The 24,165-nt window shown below is 39.6% G+C and overlaps 1 protein-coding gene and 1 non-coding gene across 3 annotated transcripts in view; one reads left to right on the forward strand and one right to left on the reverse strand.

Moving 5' to 3' along the window:
- Window positions 1-24,165, forward strand: part of LOC6557597 (serine/threonine-protein kinase NLK2) — a 75,572-nt gene that overhangs the window by 36,141 nt on the left and 15,266 nt on the right. The gene's annotated exons all lie outside the window — the stretch shown is intronic.
- Window positions 12,893-12,965, reverse strand: Trnaa-agc. The gene has a single exon. It is a non-coding gene; the product is annotated as a tRNA-Ala (tRNA).

The raw sequence follows: 24,165 nt of genomic DNA on the forward strand, positions 1-24,165 counted from the left end.
TTCCCACCCTTGTCGCATTTTTTTTTGCCTTGATTTGATTTAAGGCCGCACATTAAATTGAAATGGTTTTCATTTTCGGAGTGGCTGGGCGACGGCAGCTTGTTGAAAAATTTCTAAACACTTTTTGTGCTTTCGAGCAGTTGTTTTTTATACATGTTATTTCTTCGAAATGATTTATCAAAATATTTGCCACATTAATAAGCCCCAGAAATGCAATAAACTGAACCAAAAGCCTTCGACCTTTGAGCTTGCTTGTATTATTTATTTAAAATGTTTTGAAAATTGTTTGCCTCCAACTGTAATTAACAACAGTTTTGTTGTTGTTGTGTTTTTTTCCCTTTTTAGCTTAGTTCCAATTGTCGAAAAGACAGAGAGAATACGAAGTTCAACTTGTAGTCTTGTACTTATAGTTGGCTAACCATAATTATGTGGCGGGTTGGCTGCGAACTCAACGTGTCTTATATTTGTTAACCAAACTTCTCGCTGTTAAACAGCATAATTACATGCCCCAAACACAACAACTTGGCAACTGCAGCAGCAACTGCAACGGCAGCAGGTAGACAAGACAAGACACACGAAACAAAAACCTAAACCAATGAAAGACCGGACCCCGGACTCAAGGGACGTACGAGTTTTGTCTAACTATTGCGTGTCAGTTGAAGTTACATAGTTTTAGCTTGAAATCGTCTAGTTGACTGCTTGTCTGTTCGACTGTCTGTCCGTCTGTCCGTGTCTGCCTGTCCGCCTGTCCGCTCCTGCTAGAAGTTCTGCCTGACAGCCCTTTTCATGTGCTTAACTCTGTGATATATATACAGCCTTTTTTTTTTTTGTATTCGTATTTGGTATAACTCTCTTTGTACGACAATTTTGAATGCCAGACACGAAAGAAACGAAAAACGATGCAGCAGCAGCAGCAGCAGCAGCAGCAAAAGAATAAGCTATTGAAGCAGGTGACTTCCTGTGCCACAAACTACTTACACATACCTGTATGTAAATGCCGAGCCATCTAATTTCCAACAACAACAGCAGCAATTCAAAATAATGCTCAGACACCGTTTGTGTGTGTGTGTGAGTGTGTGTGTGTGTGTGTGTGCTGTAAAATCAATGCGTCTTTGTTTGTAGAGTTTGCGGCACGTTTTCGATATTATGCTATAGATAAAATATTTTGTTGGGAAATTTGTATTTATTTACTTCTTTTTTTTTTGGGGCTGGCACGTAAATAAAATTGAAATGTAAAGAAAAATCAATTGAAAAGACTAAGAAATTGATGAAACTATTTTATAGATACACAAATGATTTACATTGGCAGTGAATAGAAGATATGATTGGATCTTAGCTTAACTTTATTCTTCATTTTAATCAAATAACTTGAAACGTACAAAATATCAATAGATGAATAGCTGAAAAGTGATATTTTGGCAATTATTTTATAATCTACATAATGGCATTATTGAGCGCTTCCTCTTCTTATTCTCTTTTTTTTTTGTCACAGCTAAACAGCTTTCCTTTCACAGCTATCTTCATTTCCTGCTGCTGCTGCTGTTGCTGCTGCTTCTTGCGACAAGCTTGGGGCAATAGCTAACTCTCAATTATGTTGCCTTATCGTCTAATTGTGCCGGCACACGCCCTTCTGCTGTCCTTGAGTCAGCTTCTCTGCTCTGTTCTCTGGCTCGTCTGTTGCTGTTGTTGTGCCATGTTGTGTGGCATGCGCCACAGTCGACATCCGTTTCCGCTTACTAGCTGTATTTGAGCAAAGCACAGCGTACTCGTAGACAACTTAAGCGGCAATTAAAATGTTACAACAATCAGCAATTTTTTCTCTCTCTTTTTTCTATATTTATTTTTAGTTTAATTTTGTGAAATTGTTATAGAGTGTTTATAAATTTAAATGCAGTTCCGCAGCAGCGACCAACGGAAATGCACAAAGTGCATAATTATAGATATTACGTATACGTAATGGATTTGGGCCTTGTTAGCCAAGGGCGCGGTATCTGGCCTTAAGAGACACGCACAGCAGCAGCAGCAGCAACAACAATAGCAACAACAACAGCAACTAAGCAGGAAAAGGCGTTGAAAGTAAACTTGAAAGACAGTCCACTGTAAGTAGAACTTGGCTGTGGTTTAAAATACCAGTTTGCACATGCAGTCGTAGTGCAACAGCAACTATAGCAGTTGTTGTTGTTGCTGTTGCTGTTGCTGCTTGGCATTCATTTATTTAACTATTTATTTATTTTGCATTTGTCGTTGGGCTCCTTCTATCTTTCTTGCCTTCCTGTTGGTTTGTTTTTACCATGTTGCCCCGCAGCATTTAACTTGTTAAGTTTAAAGGATTCTTATTTCTAACTGCGGGCAATAGTCTTGGTTGTTGTTGTTGCTGTTGTTGCTGTTGTATGTATATGCAAAAGTACTCAAAGAGTTGCTGATGCTTGGCTGCCTTTTCATTCGCTTCGCTTTAATTTGGTAGTACATCTCTCTCTCTCTCTCTCTGTCTCTCTCTGTGTTGGCTCTAACGGCTTCCACTGAGATTTGATACGAGAGAGAAGCTGCAATTGTAAACAGTTATAATTACATAGCTGACTTATAGTCCAGTAACGCTGTCGGGGTAAGTGGAAATGGGGGAAGGTATTGGGGAGTGGCAAGTGGGGGCATAGCGATAGTAGTTGTGCTGTGGCGGCCACTGTCTGGGGCATAACCTCATCAAAACTAATCAGCAATCAACGGCGCGCAGCACTTGGAAGCAAAAACAAACATCATCATCATTATGATGCCAATGATCAACTTGGCAGTTCACCTTTATGTGTGTGCGTGTGTGTGTGTGTGTCTGTGAATGGATTGTAATGAAATTCAATTCTAAAAGTGCCTAGCTGCCTATAACGAGTTTAGAATTGCAGAAATTGGGCAAAAGAGAGTGTGCTTGTGTGGGTATTTCAATTAATACAATTTGTTTGCAACACAATGCGGTAATTAAGCATAACCAATTCATAACTTCATATTTATTTCGAGAATTGCTCTTAGGCAGCTATCGATTATAATATAACCATAATTTAGAGCTGTTATTGCTAACACGCATAATTATTGATTGGCTGCAAACCGTGCAACTTAATTTGATAGTTAAGGAAACAGATATTGTCTATAATTATAATTAAACCATGAAAAGTGTATAATGATTTTGTGTAAAAGGATGTAGAAAGTCAGAAGGATGCATATTCGAACCCAAATACTCAACAGCTGAGTCGATATAGGCATTTCTGTCTGTCCATCAGCATCTCAGAGATTATTTACAATATACCCTGACTTAATATTGATTAACTGAACAAATTTCATTAAAATCGCATAAGAAATACAACATTTTATCCCCTAAAACCTGTTTCAATTTGAGTGTGGAGAAATTTAGAAAGGGAAATTTTGGCAATAAAACTAGAATATATTTGAGAGATATTGTCTCTAATGCGTCATTCACATATTTGTGTGCGGCTTTGAACAGCTTTCAATGACAGCTCGAACCGAAATTGATGATGGCTAATTAGTTTGGAATTCAACAAGCTTTTATGGCCAACTCTGATGCGGGTACATATCGAATGATGATTGCATATTGGCCAAAACTAACTGATGACTGCAATTATCAGTATGTTCGTGTGTGTGTATGTGTGTGTGTGTGTATTGTATGCTCAAATTGCAATTAATCATTAAGAGAGGCAAACAAAAGTTCATTCAATGCATTTCAGCATGTTTTCAGACCATCCAAAACTAGTAAAAAGAAACAACGCCCACCAGCAACTGCAAATCAACGAGAACGGAACGAAACGGAACGGAACGGAACGGAAAGAACAGCAACAGCTTTTTATCGATTTTGTTGTGTGTTGTTGTTGTTGTTGTTGCTGTCGAGTGTTGCTGTCGCTATTGCTGTTATTGTTGTGACGACAACAACTCAAAAAGCTGATATCGTAAATGCATTTTGTATGTTAGCTGCCACTTTGGCCTGAAGCTCAAGCTTGCTTAATTAATGAGTGGAGTCTGACAATGAATACATGCTTGCATCTCTGCGACACGTGAAGTGGCAATTTTACAGCATTTGCTGCAATTGTCTTTTCACTGACTAATTTTTCAATTGTTTAATCGTGAAAATATTTACATATTGCATTGCAGACTTTCAGTTTTCATCTGCTAACTACTAAATAATCGAACTGGTTGCCCACATAACTATAATAACTATCTGTTGGATGCATATAAACACATAAATTATGACCACACTTGTCTAACAACAAAATAGGAAAAGAAGAAAAAAATCAAAAACAAAACAACAAAGTTGGTCCAATCCATGAGTTTGGTCCAATCCATGAGTTTGGCCAAAAGCGCCGACATGGTGAAACGATTTAAGATTTGTGATCTTGAGTCGAGCTCCAGCGACGTCTTGGAGTCATTTTAATCGTAATTTATGACACTTGCCACATGATTTGCTGGCTAATACTCATAAAAACTGCAAAACTGTTTTCACTTTTTGTATTTCATCTATTAACTATACCCTATAAAAAAAAAACAAAGTGTTTCCATTTATTATTCAATACAAACATATATCCGGGAAGCGTCTACGCTCCCCAATCCACTGCAACATTTTACCTTTTAATACCCAAAGATTTACAACAACTCTTAATTGATTTGATTTCATTTCATTTAAAGAGTGTTCAGCAGATTAACTCCGGTCTGCAGGGTATTGAATCTTCGGCGTGCCTAAAGTAGCCATAATTACTTCTTTTTTTGCCTTACAATTTATGAGTATTGGCAGTGCATATAAAATGTTGTAGATTAATTAAAATGTTTCTTTATCTTTTTCTCTTTGCAGGTAAGCAAAATACTTGATTTCATATATATGTGCTTGAGCAGTATGATCGGGACCAGGTAGGCACTGTTGATTTAACTGGCTGAGAAGTCTGTTGAATTGTACATTTGTACTTTATATTCCGAGGAGCAGACTAAAAAGTAATCGGTCCAGCTATGCAACAACAACATTAGCATAACTTATTTTTATTAGCCGTTACTATCTGCGTTTAACTATCAATAACTCAATAGGCTTTTGCGAAATTACAAACAAAATCGTTGCTCGTAATAGTACCAAATTTGCAGACATTTAACTGCATTTAGATGACTTGCACATTGCGCGAAATAATCATGAAAAATGAATATGGCCCAATTCCTAATTCTCAGTAACGACTTTTATACGGATTTGTTTTTTTGGGGCTTGAGGTCGTCGTCATTTCTTATCTTATCCACGATTCTCTGGCTTTACAGATACTGTGTGCTGAGCACCGTTTGTTTGTCTTTGTTTTTTGTAACACTTTTTATACCCTCAACCCATTAAAAATGGGGAAAATAGGGTATAATGGTTTTATTTTGTTAAAGTGTGTCATTTCCGACTCCATAAAGTATAGATATTCCTGATCAAGACGATTACCGATAGCAACAACTATATATACTATACATTGACATATTATTGAACAACTGGACAAATTTCATCGAGATCAGAGAAGGAAAACTCATTAAGTGTGCAAAACTTTTAAAGTGAAATTCGATAACAAAAGTAGAATGTATTTCCACTGATGAATTCTGGGTATATCGTAGTCGAGCTAACTTGACTACATCATTCTTGATTTAGTTGACTAACGCAACTCAAATGACTAATTTGGTTTTGATTATTTGCCTTCTACGTGCGCTCTTCTATCGCTCACCTGCAAAGAGTGCATTGAACTTTTTATTATTGTCGTTACGATTTCGTTATCTCTGAGCAAAAACCCCAAAAAAAGTAAAGAGTCTAAGCTAATGGACACAAGTTGGAAAGCAGAACCCATTTTAAGGGTTGGCAAATGCACATAAAAAACAAAAAAAAAAAAAATAACGAAGCTCTTGAATTGTATTTGAAATCAGACTCCCGCGCGAATAGTAATAAATCAGTTGGAAATCAAATAAAACATCGATTGATATATGGCCAAACAATGACAACATCACAACTAGGAAGTTAGCACGGTGCTAATGGGCTAGAGAACAGCGTGGGAACATGAATATATAATATAACGATTGTTGTCTATATATTTCTCATACTTTTGATCAACTGATAAGAATTTTCCATTTTGGTTTTTGAGATATGGGAACTAAATGTTACAAGGCTAGTAAATATATATATAAAAATAAACAGCATATATACAAATTGAGCAACTTGACAATGAATACAAAATTAGCATGCTCAAAATAGCAAATCAAAAAAAAAAAAAAACAAAAAAAAAAACAGGTAAAATGCGCGGCAGTTTCACGACTAATCAATACTCCGCAAAAAGTTGTACAAAAAATGATGTTTTCCGCACGATTCAATTTGGGCCTCAAAAGAAGTGTAAAAGAAAAATAGAAAAGCCTGTTTATATAGCTGACAACATAAATGAAGGATATGTGCAGCATGCCTTTTTAATAACATTTATTTGTACAGGGTATACAAATTGCTCACGGTTTTTGCTATAGTGGGGCATGCTGCTAGCTGGGTGGAGTAGGTGGCCAAGGGAGGCGTTGCTGTTGGTGTGTTGGCAGTCAGCTTGACAAGCCGCGCAGAGACACACACACACACACAACAGCCATACACACACGTGCTGAGATACTTGAACAAATTGCAAATGAAAATGCAACCTTGACAAAGGCGGCAACAACAAAAAACAAAAAAAAAATCCACATGCCAAATTACAACGTCAACGCGATTGTTGTTGTTGTTGTTGTTGCAGCAGAGAGTTTTTCTTTTATTTCTATGTATTTTGTTGTTGTTATTTTGCTGCTGTCGCGCATTACTTTTGTGTGCACTTCTTGTCTCTGTTTGCTGTGTTGCTTCTGTTGCTGTTGGTTGTCAACGTGTTGTCATCAGCAGCAGCAGCAGCAGCAACAACAGCTACAGCAACAACATCATTATGTACTGCCCAGCCATGACACGAAAGAGTGCACTTTGTGGTTGTTGTTATTGTTGTTGTTGTTGTTCTTACCTACACTTTGATGTGAGTGTGTGTAAGTATTTATTTATGATTTTCTTTCTTTTACATGTATGTGTATTTCTTTTTGTTTTGGCTGCCAGCACCAGCAGCGCTTGCCAAGTTGACATACAACTGCAACTGCAGCAGGCAATTGGAACGCTGAGCTTGTGGCATGCCACAAGCAGACGATGACAACAATGGCGTACCAAACACAATCAGGGTGCCCCAAAAACAGCAGCAGCAGTAGCAGTCACAGGGGACGAGGCAACAGCTGAATGAGTTGAATGCATGAATTGTGGGTCGAGTTATAGCAATATGAATGATTTTGCCTTTGAAATTAAGTTATGTCCCCTTAACCACCCTTGCAATTACTTTGATAAACAACAACAAATTATGCCTGGCTAACAGTAAATTAATTAATAGTTAAGGATGAGGAGTGGAATGCTCTCTTTTGTGACATTCATTAGTATTCCAGCTAAGCACTCGAATATCATATTATATACTCCAGTGCCCATCTTTAGATTACTCACTTCTATTATTTATTTATATACATCTCTAGTTGCGCAGAAAAACTTATCTCTACTGACACTTACAGGGCCCCCCCTCCCCAATCCACATGCAATTAGTCATCTTGTAGTATAATTAATTATACTCAACTCTTATGTACTGTTGTACACCACCCACCACCCCCCACAAATTTTTCTTAATCTTGTTGCTAAGGTCAAATGCGCAACCGCACCTCGTCTGCCTCGTGTGCCGCCTCCCCATCCCCTCCCCCTTCCCCTTCCCACACTCTGTGGTTCTGCGTCACACACAGTTCCCTTGCTATTTCCACATACATCTTTGCTGCCACCACGTTTTCCTCCCCATCCCCACGCACACATGTCATTGACTTTGTGCGGGGCAATAAATTAAAACACAGCCATAAAGTGAGAGAGAGAGAGAGGGAGAGAGAGAGAGTGAGAGGACAACCAAGAAGCGACTATTTTTAAGTATAATACATAAAATTTTATACACTCATCGTACATCAGATCATGAAATTATGTTCATATATATTATATATAAGCCTTTATGGCAAGTTTCGTTTGTTTTAGGCTTTGATTACGCTGTTGTTCCTTGTGGCTTTCTATCGAAGATGCCGTCTGCATTTTATGGCATTTAACGACAATTTTGATTGTCATTTTTTATGAGCTTTTAATGCAGCACATCGCACACACACACACACACCGACAACAGTTTGAATAGGTTAGGGACGATAACAACAACACACACACAGACACAAGCACACACACACACGCACACACTTACACGACACACGCCCACCCGCAAAGATTTCATCATCATCTGCAGCATGAGACACATGTGAACTTTTTTTATTCATCTCATTTTATTTTATTTTGGGCGTCGTACACTTGACACAATTCTCGAGACACTTCTCGAAATAGTTTAAAAATAAAACGACAGCGGCCAATCAACTAAAAATGCTTGATGGGGCAAGGGTTTGATGCTCAAAGGTGGGGAGCAGGCGGGTTGGGAGGGCGGCGAATGCACGCAGAGGCGTGTGAAGCGCGCATACAAATTAAATTTAGGCACGAACATCGACGGAGCAGAGCAGAGCAAAAGCAGAGCAGAGCAACGCAGAGCAGCGCAGCGTTCGACCACATGGCGTGGCGTCGACGTCAACGCTGCCATTAAGCTTGGCAGGGGAGCACCAATAGAGAAAGAGAGAGCGAGAGAGAGAGTTGCACAACTTGGGCAAGGTCATTAAACCACACAAAAGCAAAAGCAGCGACGCGTCGTCGTCGGCGTCGTCATCGTCGTCATTATCAACATTTTTGCCTCTGCGGCCTCCTCTCTGCTTGCTCAGCTGTTTGGCTCTTGCCTGCCTGCGTGCTTGCTTGCTTGTTGTTGTTGTTTTTGTTGCTGTTGTTGTTGTTCTTGTTGCATTTGTTTTGCTTTGATTTCCGCTTGCGTTGCATTTTCAACACATTCGCTAAACTGGAAACACATTTGAAAATTGTGTGCAGGTCGCAGCAATGCGGCTTTTTATACTTTATTCCCATTTACATACACATAATTAAACACACACACACACACACACACACACACACACACACACACACACACACATACATATATATATGTATATGTATACACTTACACGCCCACCGAATCATCGGCGGTTTAGCCTTCCGCGCCAGGCTAATTTGCATTTGACTTTGTTTAGGCGAAGTTAAGCTGCGCTTAATTTATGCATTTTTAAACATGTTTTAAATGTGTTGCTCTTCTTTTCCTCCCTTTTTCGTACGGAATGTGCTCTGCTCCGTTTGTAGATCCTCTGCTGCTGTTGCTGCTGCTGCGTCTCCTCCTTGCCTCCTAGCCCCGTCTTTGTTGTGACATTTGAAAGCTGTGAGAGAGTGTGGGCTGTTGTGGGAAAAAAATAGACGTGTATAAATGTATATATATATATATTGTGGCAGCGGCGACAAGTTTCTTGTATAGTTTATTTATTTGTACTTTGGCCATGGCTCTGGTTTTATTTTTGTATATTTTTTTTTATTATTGATTTACTGTGAATTGCAGATGAGCTCATGAATCAGCTTAAAAGCAAACAGCATTGTTGCTTCTGCCTCAGGTGGTGCCACCCTCTAACAGCAAAAAATGTCAGCAATTTCAATGCTCAAATGAATTCGCTAATTAATTAGGAAAACAACAAGCACAAGAAACGCCAAGACGCAGCTCATGGCTAAGCTTAAAGCAGCTAGAAAGAGAGAGAGAAAGCATCGCAGGGAGACAGACAGAGAGAGAGAGAGAGAGATGGCTGCTTACATAATTTGATACTTGATGTAAAAAGCCAAAAGATTGCAACACTTGAGAAGTTGAGCAGCAGCAGCGGCAGCAGCGATGCCCGCAAGAATGCGGTAAGCTTTAAGAGCTCTGAAACTGACTCCTGTCGCTCACTTTGTGCGTCTGCTGCTGATAAGAGCCCTTATCTCTGCTGCTGCTGCTGCTGCTGCGCCAAAAATTTGTTAGAATTGTAAATCGTACAACTTCTCTGTTCGTTGTGGCATCTGTTCAAAATGTTCTGTTAATATTGTTGTTGTGGTTGTTGTTGTTGTTGTTGCTGCTGCTATATGCTAATTTTGGACTTCCCACAACAGATTTAAACACACAACTGGGGCTACCTCAACTCAATTTTCTAGTTTCTTCGCTTCGGAAACTTAATTAAATATTTAAATGCGAGCGTAGCCAACTAACAAGCTAACATAATAAATATGCAGTTACCAAATTGCTAGCGAGCTGCCGATTAAGTTTTTCATTTTTCTTGACCAACATTCAGTTGCCAAATTGCTAACAAGCAACAGCAACAACAGCTTTAAAAAAAAAAAACTCCCCGGTTATATATTACAATGAAACGAGCGACAAGCCAAATTGCAGCTCTTTTTAATCCAATTTCAACTAACAGCTGCTAATTTGGCAACAAATATTTGTGTTTTTTTCCGAAGTGCCAGAATTTCTGATCAATTGTAACTTTAAATTGCGAGAGCATTTCAAACAATAAAAAAAACATCAACGGCAACAACTGAACAAACAACGAATTCAAAGTAAACAAATGAAACAGAACGCAAAAAGTAAGGGAAAAAAATTCGAAAATGGTCGTTAAAAAGAGTGGGGCAAGCAGAGCTTGATAAGCGAGTGATGAAAAGCTTACTAAAATAAAACACACATGGCCCGCTGCCAGTAATTAATGTCAACGATTAATGTCCAAATGCCTCGAATGCAGCTAACTGAAAAGTGCTGTGGAATTTCAGATGCTCTGCACTTATAAAATAATAATAATAATAATTCCCATTAGTATTTATAAAGTATTTTTAATCATATTTATAAAAACAAACGTCTGTGTTTGTTTTCTCTTTTACATTTCCCAATTCCAGGGTCTAATTTCTAGTTTACAGGACGAATTTCATTTAAGATCGATTTTATTTGTAGGGCGATTTGTGTTAAGGTATCTTTTTGTTAATAACTTTTGTGAAGCTTCTTGGTTAATTTATTTTAAGCCAGTTTGGCCCATCTCGGTTTTGCAACAAACTGAAATAAGAAAAACGTAATATATTTCCTGCAACATCATTTTCGTTTAATTGAGCTTGTGAATAAAAGAGAAAATAATACAAATGTACTCACATACTTAAGGCATTTAAGTTGCAAACATTTTAATCTCGTACAATGCGCGCTTTTATTAATGCCGTAAAAATAAATCATTAAAAAAATGGTTGCTTAAAGCACAACCCTGAAGCGTTAATCTGCAACAGCACCTGAGTCTGGGCAATGATTAAAAATAACTTGGCATCAAATCACTTACCAATAAAAAAAATACCAGGCATTTAAAATGCTATATATAGTTATACATATATTTTTTGTGTTGTGTAAAATGCTTTCGCAAATATTCCGTAGTTGTGCAAAAAAAAAATATGCCTTCCAGCCACCTAACAAACAATTTCTGTTGTAAAATAAAATTTGGTGCTTGTTGAACGCAATGAAAATCAAAATATTTGCGTTACGTTAAATTACGTCATATTTGGCCCAAAGGCAACACAACTATAAATGCTTTAATTAAGAGCGAACATGAAAAAATCTGTTTTTAACGATTGTCAACCGTTCTACTGGAAATTGTTTGAAAAAAGTTACGAAGTATTGCTATGGAAAGCATACAAATATAATTTCTCTTGCCGTCACTGAGTTTCCAGGTGAACTATTTGGAAAATCACAACAAATTTTTATACACGTTTAAATCAATTTGCAGGGCAAGCATAAAATGCGGGGGCAGCACAATCGGGACGGAGAGTTAAGGCCAAGCTTAAGATTAATATTTTGCCGGTTCAAATTGAACATTAAGTCGTAATTTGTAAGTGCAAAGCTAAGAAGAAGCTGAATATGCAACAAACTTGAAATTCTTCCGTTTTTTTCCTTTTGCCGGCTGGATCATTAAGCACCATTTGGTCATCAGCTGCATTCAATCATCAATCAAAATTTTGTGCGATGTGCGTACGAAGGCAACTTGTTATTGCTGTCGGCTTTAATGATGCAAAAACGTGCAAAATGCAACTGCAACTGCAACTGGAAGTGCAGCAAATTGCCAGCCCGAGGGCAACCTGCAATCCTCCTCGAGCCTGCGCATCCATTCCTCTCCTCTACTGTCAATTCTCTGTGTCTGTGGTCTTTCGCTGCACTTTGACTAATCCATCAGCAAATGAGGCAACTGCCGTCGGGGGTTGCACACACAAACGCATACACACATACACACGCACACCAAAAAAAAAAAATTGCAATAAAAGCGTTCTTCACGCTGACCCTTCAATACACAGCTCCACCAGAGCTCTCTAGCTCCTCTCCATTTGGCACTTTTTGCTGCATTTTCAAGTGCTCTTTTCTCAGCATCACTGGAAGCTCATTTTATATATATATATATACTCTTTTTTTTTTATTTTACTTTTTGTGTCAGGACTTTGTTGGCTGCGCTCTTAAAGTGGCCGCTGATGACCACCGCGCTTTTCTATCTCCATCACCAAATCTCTCTCTCCCCATTTCCGACTCTCTGTCTCTGTCTGTCTCCCTTCTCTCTCTTGTTGTGCATTGATGTGGAAAGTTTTTATGACGCATTCGTGATTTCTTCTTCCATTACATTTTTTATTTTATTTGATGATGCACTGCGCCCATTCGGATTTTTAAGGCCTTTGTCCTTGCTTTAAGTGTTGGCAACACTGCGGTTTTCCCAATTCAAACAGATTACATTTTGCTGTTGGCTGATGATTTAAATTTAAGGTACGAAAGAATGCATAGCAACTATTTACATTAATTTAAAATATTTCAAAAAGAAAAAAACATTTTGACACCGTTGGAGATGCGGGGCATTGATCCCCGTACCTCTCACATGCTAAGCGAGCGCTCTACCATCTGAGCTACATCCCCATGTAGTGCAAGTTCGACAATGGCTGTAAAACTAGCACGAGAGCGTGTGAATGGCGATCGTTGGCTATGCTACTCCCACTCAGCTTATACTATGCCATGCCTATAAATAAACCTGCTTAATGGAGCAGCTGATTTAACACTTTTAGCAGTGCGCTCTCGCTCTCTCTCTCTCTGCTGAAAGTGCGCTCAGTTGCTGTTATTGGAATTAGTACTTGTAAAAGATTCTTAAAGAACGGCAGCTGCTTATAATTGGCTTATTAATTGCCTATGTAATTTGCAAAATTACGTTTTGTAAATGTATGTGTGCTTGTGTGTGTGTGTGTTTGCTTCTGTGTGCTGATGTAGCAACCTTTATTGTCGTGCTCAATTATGGCTAATTAGCAGCGCTGTTATTGTTGATTAAATATACACGGCGAGTGAAGAGAGAGCGGGTGAGAGCGTGTGAGACCGTGTGCAGGAGTAATAGTCAAAGCATGCAAACTTCCCGCTCTCTCTCTCTCTCTGTGTCTGTACCTTTCCCATTGTCTCTCGGCAGTCTCATGCTCAAATATCACTTGCAAAATTAGGTCACACTGCCCTGTAGATAATTATGTTGATGAACAACGTGTCGAACGTGTTTGCTGCTGCTATCTGCTGACAGCTGCTGCTGTTGGCAACAGAATTGCAGCAGCAGCAGCCAGCAGCTGCTGGCCATTTTACTTTCAATATGCGTTTCGGTTTTTTTTTTTTATTTTTTCATTTTTCTTATTTTTATCTTCTTTCGTTTTTTGTCTTGCGCGTAGCCTGTCGTCTAAATTGGCAACGAATTGGGATTCAGTTGCTGGCATCCTGTGACGTCAGCGTCTCGTCGCTGGCCTTATTAACAAGAATTTGTTCTTTAGTCGGCCAACAGCAGGCGCACAACTTAAATAGCGCTCTAAGAAATGAAGTAGATGGCTTTGTGGTTAAGATAAGACCGCAACAGCAACAGGAATAGCAACAGCAGCTGTTTGATTTATATGCAACCATATTTATTGGAGCAATTATTGCAACAGCTGCGCACAAAAAACTGTGAACTCTAATAATATGCGAGCAATCCAGCTGGATTTGGCCAATTTCCGCATGGTGTCCCAAAAGCCACAAAAAAAAAAAAAAAAAAAAACAACAGAAAGTCCAAAAATTGTGTGCTAAAACTTCTGCTTCATTAGCAACGCTTGTGGCAAGTGTGTGGGTGCTGCAAGGGGGGAGGGGGGCCTGGATGCCACAGGCAGTGGCTTGTGGCTTGGCATAATTTATGGCTCACCTTATATAACACACACCAAACTCTTTTTGGCCCACATACTTGGCGTATGCGTAATATCATTAAATATTGCCGCATGCCACACACTGACGCACACACACTCACACACACACACAGAGGGAGACGCTGGGAGACTCGAGGCAACGTCACGTGATTAATCGCATTACTAATCAATACAAATGTCACTCAAGCGTTGACATTTGAGATTTGTGACTCTGTCGCTTGTTGGTTTCGCATTACGCATACGCACAGTAGTCGACCCCCTCCACACGACGAACACACACAGAAAGGCCACAATGCCACAGTGCTACACTGCTAGACACGTTTGTGTTTCCCCCCATTGTCAATTAAGTGGCGTGTAAATTGACTTAACCTGCAGCAAAATGGCAAAAATAGACAAAATGGGGAGGGGGGGATGAAAAAACAGTTAACTTCGAATGCAGCCACAGATTTTGGTGTCAACTGACAGGCAGCGAATTTTCAAACATTTTTCACATTGTTAGCCAACAAAACATTTTTCACGCGCTTTGCGCAATTGGTTTTTTATTCGTTGTGTTTTTTTTTTGTTTGTTTTTTGTGTTTCTGTTTGCTGTTGGACTTTATCGCCTGACACTTTTCTTTTCCTTTTTTTTTTGTGGAACAACTGTTTCGTTGTTGTTGGTTGTCAGCTGTGCGCATTGTTCGTTTCATTATTATCAGCTGGCTAGCTTTTTAGCTGATATCCGGAGACCGGGGCTAGCTGGGCGGGAGAGAGGGAGGGGGAGGTGGTGGTGGTGGTTCTACGCCTCCATGCTAATTAATGTTGCGTGTTTTTCTTGGTATGCAAGAAATTCATAAAATACGTCACAATGCCAATGGGAATAAGGTCAAACGAGGGTTAATCGCAACACGGGGTTGACTGAGCCGGAAACGCGTTGCCATTTCCGTTTTGATTACAGGTTGTGGCCAGGAGCTTACCATTTGCGACCAGCACCTTTTACCTTTAAACGGGAAATGGTTTGCAGGCGTGAAAAGTCGCCTGCAAAATAAATTCAAGTGACTGCCATAGCTGAAAAATGGTGGGGCATTGCCTTGCCTGCTATGCCTGATTCCCTTACCCCCACACCCCCTCCATCCCATCCCATCCCATACACACACACTGCCTCAATCACGTAGCCAAAGTTGATTATAAAGCATTAGCGCAATTACAATTTGTGAGCTTGCCTTAATCTCATTACATTTCGAGTTCTGCCCCCCATTCACTTTCCCTCTTCGCTCGTTGTGCGACTCTGTTTCTGTTATCACTCGTAAATCAGCATAATTGGCTCTAAAAACAAAGCTAAATAATGCTAAATATGTGCACACATCATAAAGCGGAATTTGTTGCCTTTTCTATGTGCTTTTTGTGTTGTGTTTATTCTTGTTTTCTGCTCTTTTTTTCCATGCAATGCGCTAAGAGTTTTAACGTTTTCAGTCTCGCAGCTGTTCGCTAATTTCTAGCAGCACGACATAAACAAATTTCGAAATATATGTATATTATATATCACTCAATGCTGATCTATTTGGCCAATAAGGCACTTTTCATGTTAATGTGGCAACATTTATCTAAGACGAATGACAAAGAACTCTGAAGAAATATCGAAGTTAGATTGATTTGAGATGTTTTCGGCTTAGAGCCCTGCTACGAACTCCTTATAATATCTGAGTGTTTATTGTATCTTAATATGACAGTTTTTTTTTAGCGTATTTCGTGGTATATTTAAAAATTTAAAATAGAATTATTCAGTTTCCATAGCACAGACCCTACTAACAATGATCACTCTAGCTTTTATATTACAATCGCCACATACAAAGTTGAGCATTAGTCGGCAAAAAAAGCTGCAAGAGATTTGCATTTTGATTGCATTTTATTGCCAATGACAAAAACATCAAGCGTACTGAAATGTTATGATAATTCATCAGCATTACCATAATTTGGCTCCAACAAAAGCGAAAACCAAAAACTAAAACCAACCAACGACCTTTCAGATAGCCGCTGGGCGCACAAATGTTTTATGCATATTTAAATGCTGCCAGCGCCAAAAAAGGAAGTTGAATTATAAATGCATACCCTACACTATTTGAAGCGACCTTATTGGCTAACATTCTTTCAGATTACATCTTACAATTTGTAGAGTGGATTTTGTGGATTTCCCTTTCCCCTTTATGCCTTGTAATTTGTGAGTCATTACCATTGGTGATTATTATTTGGGTCCTGGCATTTAAAATCTACATATCATCATGACATGTGTGCGTGTTGAATTTACAAATAAGTATAAAACCGATGCTATGGTAATATGCAGAAGAAGGGAAAAAAATGGAATGAACCAAAATACCACTCGTAAAATGATTTTGACATGTCGCAGCTTGTTGTCCTTTGTCCAAAAATGGCTAATGTGAAAACTATGACGACAAAAGCATTGGACTTTGACAAATTGCCAGTTGACATTTATGCTCTGCATGCAAATATATTCGTATATATGTATTCACATTAACATTTACATTTACATACACACAAAAATAATGTGTATAAAAAGCAGATTTTTTATGTACAATTTTTATGCGCTTCGTTGTGCTGAGTATCAAGTATTATGCCATAATACAATACTGCGATATAATAACTATTTAATGCATATTAAATTAAGCCTTGAAACTGTAGTCAATCAATAATAAAAGTGAACTTTAACCATCAACGGGTATTTAAATGATTTACGAATTACATTCGCAAAATACACAAATAAACGTTGAACTTTATTGAATATTTGAATATATTGAATTTAATAAACATAGGCTTAAATATTTTACCTTTATTTAAGGCCATGATCGATTTACCAATTTATTCACGCCTGATAGATTTACCAATTTATTCTTGGCTGATTTTGTGTTATCAGCGCAGTTCAGTTCCCGCCTCAACTTCACTTAAATATATATATATATATATATATATATATATAAATACTTGCATGGCCCATATTCGTAATTGTTGAAATGAAAATGCGTCACGCGTGTCCCTCATAAATAAACTCAAGCAGGCAGGCGGAAGGGGAAGCAACGCGAGCGTATAAATTATTGAGGGGCATCTAAAGGATTGTGCGCCGCTTAGTCCTCGTGAGTCCTTATAGTCCCTGTCTATCCGTCTGCCTGCCTTTACGTGGCTTATCATCAGCTGGTGTTAACTGTTGAGGCATTGTTACAAGTAGTCGTTGCACGTCATAGCTAAACAGACGACAGTCGCATGCGCTTGTCTGTTGCACGCAGCATGGGGTGTGGTGGAGGTAGCCAACTTCATTCAAAGCCATTCCATTGTTTGGCTGCGCACAAATTGCATAGAAACCCATTGAACTTAGTAACGAGCGCCAAGCTCTTAGCAGCTGTTCTCAATCGGTCAATATTCTCATGGTTTGGGGCGCAGCCATTGTTTGCCTCTAACCTGAAACTTAAAGTAACTAAACTGAAACACTCGAAAATGTACAAAACAATATTATATTACTTGAATATGTTTGTGGTTCAAGTGTTTATCAATTAAACTAGTCTATATACGCTTCAAGCATTTAATATTAAATATCAAATTTGTTGACAATTAAAAGCATCTTTTAACGCTAACAAAAAAGTGAAGCATTCTTGAGTTGCTTTTGCTGTTTTGCTTACAGCAAATCACTCAGACACACACACACACACACACACGCACACAATACACGTAGCCTGGCAATAAATTTGCAGTCAAGGGCCAACAAAAATGTGGCACGGATTTAGGCGTTTGCCACTTTGCCGTAAAATCCTATTTTATTTTCAATTTGTCAGCAATGTGTGCAGAGCGTTAAGCTGACAGCGAGAGCCACAAAAAGGAAGTTATATATATAATTTATATACATATGCATATTAATGTATATATATATATATATATATATAATGTATGTATATAAACTTATGTGGCCTTGGCCAGCTGTGTGGCACATAGAGCGACAGCTATTAAGTTATTAGTACAACGTGTCGTATGCGCAACTTATTTATGTTGTGTTTGTGCTTTCGCTGAAGATGTGTTTGTGTGTGTGTATTTTTGAAATCAAAAGAAGTATATGAAACAATGACAGCTTGTCATGTTTATAGTACACACAGACACACACACAGGCATCCATTCCGGCCGTTCAATAGTCGCCTACAGTTTATTTTTTCTTATTTTTTCTTTTATAAAAACTCGCTCATGAGCAGCAGCAGCAGTCAGCGTTGACGTACGCATCACCCGGATGGGTGATCCACCCACACAGCCACCCACTTCCGTTTGCCTTTTGCCTTTTGTTATTGTCACTGGCATATGAGAAATGTGCTGGCTTTTACATTTATAGTCGGCATTACGCGCTCCTTTCGCTATGCATCTCATCATCTCATCACATCTTTGCACGAGGCAACCAGTTTATTTTAATCAGATTGTTGACTGCTTCTTGCTGTTTACTGCGCGACTTGAATTTTAATAAATTATACGCAGACAACGCCGCCGACTCGCACAATTTTTGGTGTTTTGTTGCTTTTCACCTGACGCATTTTTAATGAGCGACACACTTTTTGTAGGAGAATCAACATTGTAGGAAATTGCCGAAAATGCTTAGCCAGGTGTATAAAAATGGCCTAAAGATGACAAAAGAAATTGCCGGTTATGTGAGTGGCATTGATAAAAGAGACGTTGGCCATTGAGTTGAATGCCGCAGATAAGTCACATCTGACGAAGCATGCACAGAGGGACTTACTTGATGGAAAACGATGCCATGAAAGAGGAAAGAGAGCCAAGCACGCAGACTATCATTAGTCTTAACAAATTCGTTGCTATAATAATTACATAATTAACGCTTAATTAATTTAAAACTAACTAAACTGAAGGCTAGCAAATGCGGCGAGTCTGAGTGCCACATTTCTTTCCCCAGTTGCAAAAGTTGCGGTTTTCCTTTCGACTCCATCCTCTGCTCGGCTCTGCTCTGCTCTCCTCTGCTCTGCTCTGCTCTGCTTTGTATCCTGTGCTGATGATGGCCAGGCTAAATTAAGCATGCCAAACACAAAGCCACAGCATGAAGAAATCGTTCGGGCATGCAAAATGAAATGGATGCGTGGTTGTTGCTGCAGGGGTATAGGGAAATGGAGGGTAGGAGTGGATAGGGGGCGGTGGAGTTCATGAGAAATGCTGATGATGCTCTTAAGTGAGCAACAGTAGCAGCCGGTTCGCCTGGGGGCGTGGCTATTTTTGGGTTCACGTTTTTGCCGCACTGCCCTCCCCCCGTTCCCCGTCACCCACCCGCTGCACTGCTCGCGCTCATAAAAACGAAAAATGAGTTAGCCGCAAAACGAAGCTGAGGACGCCCACATAGAATGGAAAAGCGAACACGGGGCTCCATTTCTAACTGTGCTGCTGCTGCTGCTGCTGCGGCTCCTGGTCCTGCTTGCCACACTGTTACACTGTTACGTTCAAGGCCATCATCATTTGTAGTATCTCCAGCAAAAGTTTTTCATGTGTCAAATGCATGACCAGAGATTTTCGCCCGTGTTTATTTCCAGCTCCTCTACCCCTGCTGTTTGCTGTGCCCGCCTGATCCACTTGGTGCTGCTCCTCTTGCGTTGTGTTTTCAGTTAGTGATTTGCTTTCTGGTTTTGCTCCTACTCAATTGTGCCTCGTGTGTCCTTTGCCGGGTAGTTTTCCATTACGTAAGAGGCACACAATTTTTGTGCTTCTGTCTGCTGCCGCTGCTGCTGCTGCTGCTGCTGCTGCAGCATTTACGTCAGAGGCCGAGTCACGTTTTGTGCTCATGTGTTTGTCTCATAATCACTAAGCACCCAGTGTTAAAAGTTGCAAATATGTATTTCAATTTACTTGAGCAACTCGCGTAGGCGCCAAGCAATTGCGTTTGAAATTGGTTGACGTTGGCAATTTGAGTTAGAAATTGTTACTTTCACCTTGCAGCGACCTTTGTATTGCCGCGCTGTGAGGTGCCTATAAAATATAAAAATAAAATGAAAACACTGAAAAACAGCCTCTTAACGACTAACCCTTTTTCCTTCATTTTCCACTCATTTTCTTTTTTTAGGTAAGCTGCTTGGATTATATAAAACTCCAGCAAACAAAACAAAATATAGCGATAGAAAGAGACAGAAGGAGTGAGAGAGAGAGAGAGCTAGAGAAAAGTGATTTATGGGCTAAGTACACTTGAAAGAATTAACTCAATCAAACGTATTCCAAGAATTTTTGCAAACCAAATTCCAATTCGAGATTTTTAAGCTTTTTAGGATTTTTTTTTGAGGATTTTCTTCTTTTTACGCTGCGAAGTTCTTAAATTGAATTTTGCGCAAAATTCTGCTCATTATTGTGGCAATTTAATTTGAATTTAAGCGCGCAAATTTCAATTCGCGAAGTGTGTTTGCAAATAAATATAAATATTTGCATTGCCTACTTTGCAGCGTTGAGCGCAGTGAGGACTAAAGCTATGCAATTAGGTCGAGAATGGCCTCATTTATTATGCCGCCAAAAATGGCTGTGGCCCAAAACACAAAAGCGTCAGCAACTGCCCCTCACCACCCCCACCTAGCCACTTGGCCATTGGTCAGCGATTGTGTGGCTGCCAAATGATGCATAAATTTATGTCAATTTCTCTTTTAAACAATTAAAAATCGAGGGCTGGGGACTATGTCTTCTGCTGCTCGGTGCTGCGTATATAAAGGAAAATGAAAAGCAAGCACGCTGAATGCGCTGCTTTATTCTTTAGACGGAAAGAACGAAGCCCCCCCCCCCCCTCAAGGCAAAACAAAAAAAAAGTGCCTGTCACTGTTGGGGTTGGGTGACAAAACACAAAAAGCGTGGCCATGCCACGCCCGGTTTGCCGCCCACTTTTAAATATTTTATGTAATGCCTTTGCAATTTGGCGCTGTTGTCATTTTTCATTCAGCGTTGCCTACTTTGAGGCGTGCCGTAGCCAAAAGTGAGAAATTAAAGTGAAATATTGTATCATGTTGTGCGTGTGTGTGTGTGTGTGTGTCTGTGTGTGTCTGTGTGTGTGTGTGTCATCGTGTGTGTGTGTGCTTCTGTTGCTTCGTATTTGTTATGTTTTTTAAGAGGCAACATCTTTATCGTTATTAATGTCAGCTTTTGCTTTTAAGCATAGCAACAACAGCAGCTGCCTATTAAATGGTTTTAGTTATTGCCTGCGATGATTTTTAATATGCCTGCTCATTTGTGCGCTTTAATGTCTCCTCTGTCGTTGCCCTGTCGTTGACTTTGCGATCGGCCCTCGTTTTGGCGTCTTATTAAATAGTACCAACTGTTTTGCATAACTATCCCTGAGCGCTTATATAAATATTTATGAATATTTACCCTACGACTTGTAAGCCCTATTTTAAGCCTTTTACCATTGGAGTAGTTTAAGGAAAATTTCTTAAGAGCCATATGCTTCCCTTGCACTTATGCTTGGTTGTGTGTGTGTGTGTGTGTGTGTGTGTGTCTGCTTGTGCTCAGCTAAGGGAGGCGCACATAATTTGCCAAGAAGTATGCAATCAAAATGATTTTAATTGATTTTAGTCGTCGCGTCGTTACTCGTTGTGCTCTAAAGTCAATGACTGCTGCTTGGCAACACACACACACACACACACACACACATACACTTAGACAGAGATTTACACACACACACACACACACACATACACACATGCTTGACAACTCAGGCCTCACTTGGCAAATTCTAAATTGCATAAATTTATTTCTTGCTCGTTCGCCATCACTTCGTTGTCGCCATTCCCCTCCCCCGCCCCCCACGCCTCCCCACATGCCACGCCCATCGGCCTGCAGGCCATTTGTAAAATTGATTACGCGCATAAATTGAAGCAGACGAACGACGATATCAAAATGTTGCCACAGGGGTTGCAGGACGCGAATTGTGGGACGTCGATGTTGGTTGTTGTGTGTTGGGTGTTGGGTGGGTTATTGCAGATTTTTTTTGTTCAGGCTAGTTTCAAATTGAGTTTCACATATAAAATTCGTGTAATCAAAATCAATTTGCTTTAATTGTGTTTGTTGTCGTTGCCCTTTCCAGCCAGCATCTCTCTCTAACTCTCTATCTATATCTCACTCGCACACTATTTGTCTGTGCCGCTCTTGTCAATTAACAACAACGAAATGTTGCAATTAATGTTACGTATTGTGTGGCACACACACACACACACACACACACACACACACAAATGCACCCGCACTGGCAATTGGCAATTGGCAACTGGCAACTGGCAGCCGCCTGCATGTGTGCGATATTAGAGTCTCCCGCTGGTATTGGCATACATTGCCATAATTATAACAGTGGGCAACGCTCGAAACGCTTGCCCAAAACATGCGAATTACGCGCAGTTTGCATCATGCTTTGTGTGGCAAAACAGCGGGCGATTCAGTCAGGCGACAAATGTGTTGAAATTCAACTGAAACTGAAATTAGGGATTTGGTAGATTTGGCTTAAATGAGCAACTGGCTTAGAGAGATCCCGTCCATGTTCAAGTAATCTGTTCTCCAGATTCTTGAAGACTTCATAACTGAGTTAAATATGCAATTAAATCTGCTATTGGATTGGAATTGGAGTTGAGGTTTGGTTTGAATAAAGAACTGGATTTATGCAATAGCATATTCTCTTATAAATGCCATAAATAACCAGTATATAATCAGTCATCAGTTTTTTTTGTTAATTGTGACCGTCATCGCTCAAAAATCTCACAAGTCCCTTCAGCTGGCTGTGGGTAATCTTTCGATCTCTTGCCATCTGTCAAATTTGTCGCCTGGATTGGGACTCGCAATATATATATATATATATATATATATATATTGTTGTGTTGTGTAAGCTTGACGCATCGCAAGCAGACAGAGAAAACCCATATTGATGGATATACACAGTGACAATCAAAATGAAGCCACTACAAAGTTGCAACAACATAAATTACTAATTTACACGCGAAACACAATACACCAATGTGGCATATTCAGTTGCAACCCCCACACCTCAGCTGCAACAGCTATGTAGGGGGCAGACATGATTTCCTGGTAACTAGTTGTGATATGGCATGCGTAATGAGCTATAATTATAGCCAAACTGCAATTAGTAATTGAACAGTTAACCATTTTATTTAATTGCAACAATTGTTGCGCGCGCGTTTTACATGCGGTTTATGACGCGTGCAAAACGCGCAAAGCAAAAAAATAAAAACCAGCAAGAGAAAGAGAAAGAAGTAAAAGAAGAAGAAGAAGAAGAAGAAGAAGAGAAGATATGAAGGCCGACATACAAATTAAATTTAAGACCGCTCCTCAAAAGCTGTTCATAAAAATTATTTAAAGAAATGCGCAGTGAGCTGTCGACAAAGTTCAATGAACGGCTGCAGGAGCTGCCAAAGGAGTTTGACTTTCGAGGGTGGAGCAGCGGGAGCGGGGGGATCTGTCGGGTTGGGGCAGGGCGGCAGGAAAAGCAGACGAGCAAGTTAAGGCCGCAGGCAACGAGCAACGAATGCTCGTTTGTGGAATGTGATGGAACAGTTTAAGAATTGGATAAAGCGGCAAAGGTGATGAGTTATTCAAAAAGCATGTGCAAAATGTCAGAAGAAATCAAATGAGATTAAAAAATATGCATACATATATATACAGATACGTACATATGGCAGCGAGAGACAGTTGGGTCAGAAAGATGTGGCATCAAATGCAAGAAAGGGCTAACTACCATTTGTGCTGGCAATGAAAATAAGAGGCAGCTGGGACCGTTAGGATGCCCGTAGGCGAGGACAGGAAACCATTCAAATATGAAGTCAAGTTTAAAACTTTCCAATGCCAAAATCGCCATTTGAACTTTTCGTTTCATTTCGTTGAATGCTGCCTTTTGCATTTGCCAATCACGTGCCAAACGG

This window comes from Drosophila grimshawi, unplaced genomic scaffold (assembly GCF_018153295.1).
Source record: "Drosophila grimshawi isolate 15287-2541.00 unplaced genomic scaffold, ASM1815329v1 contig_44, whole genome shotgun sequence".
NCBI lineage: Eukaryota > Metazoa > Arthropoda > Insecta > Diptera > Drosophilidae > Drosophila > Drosophila grimshawi.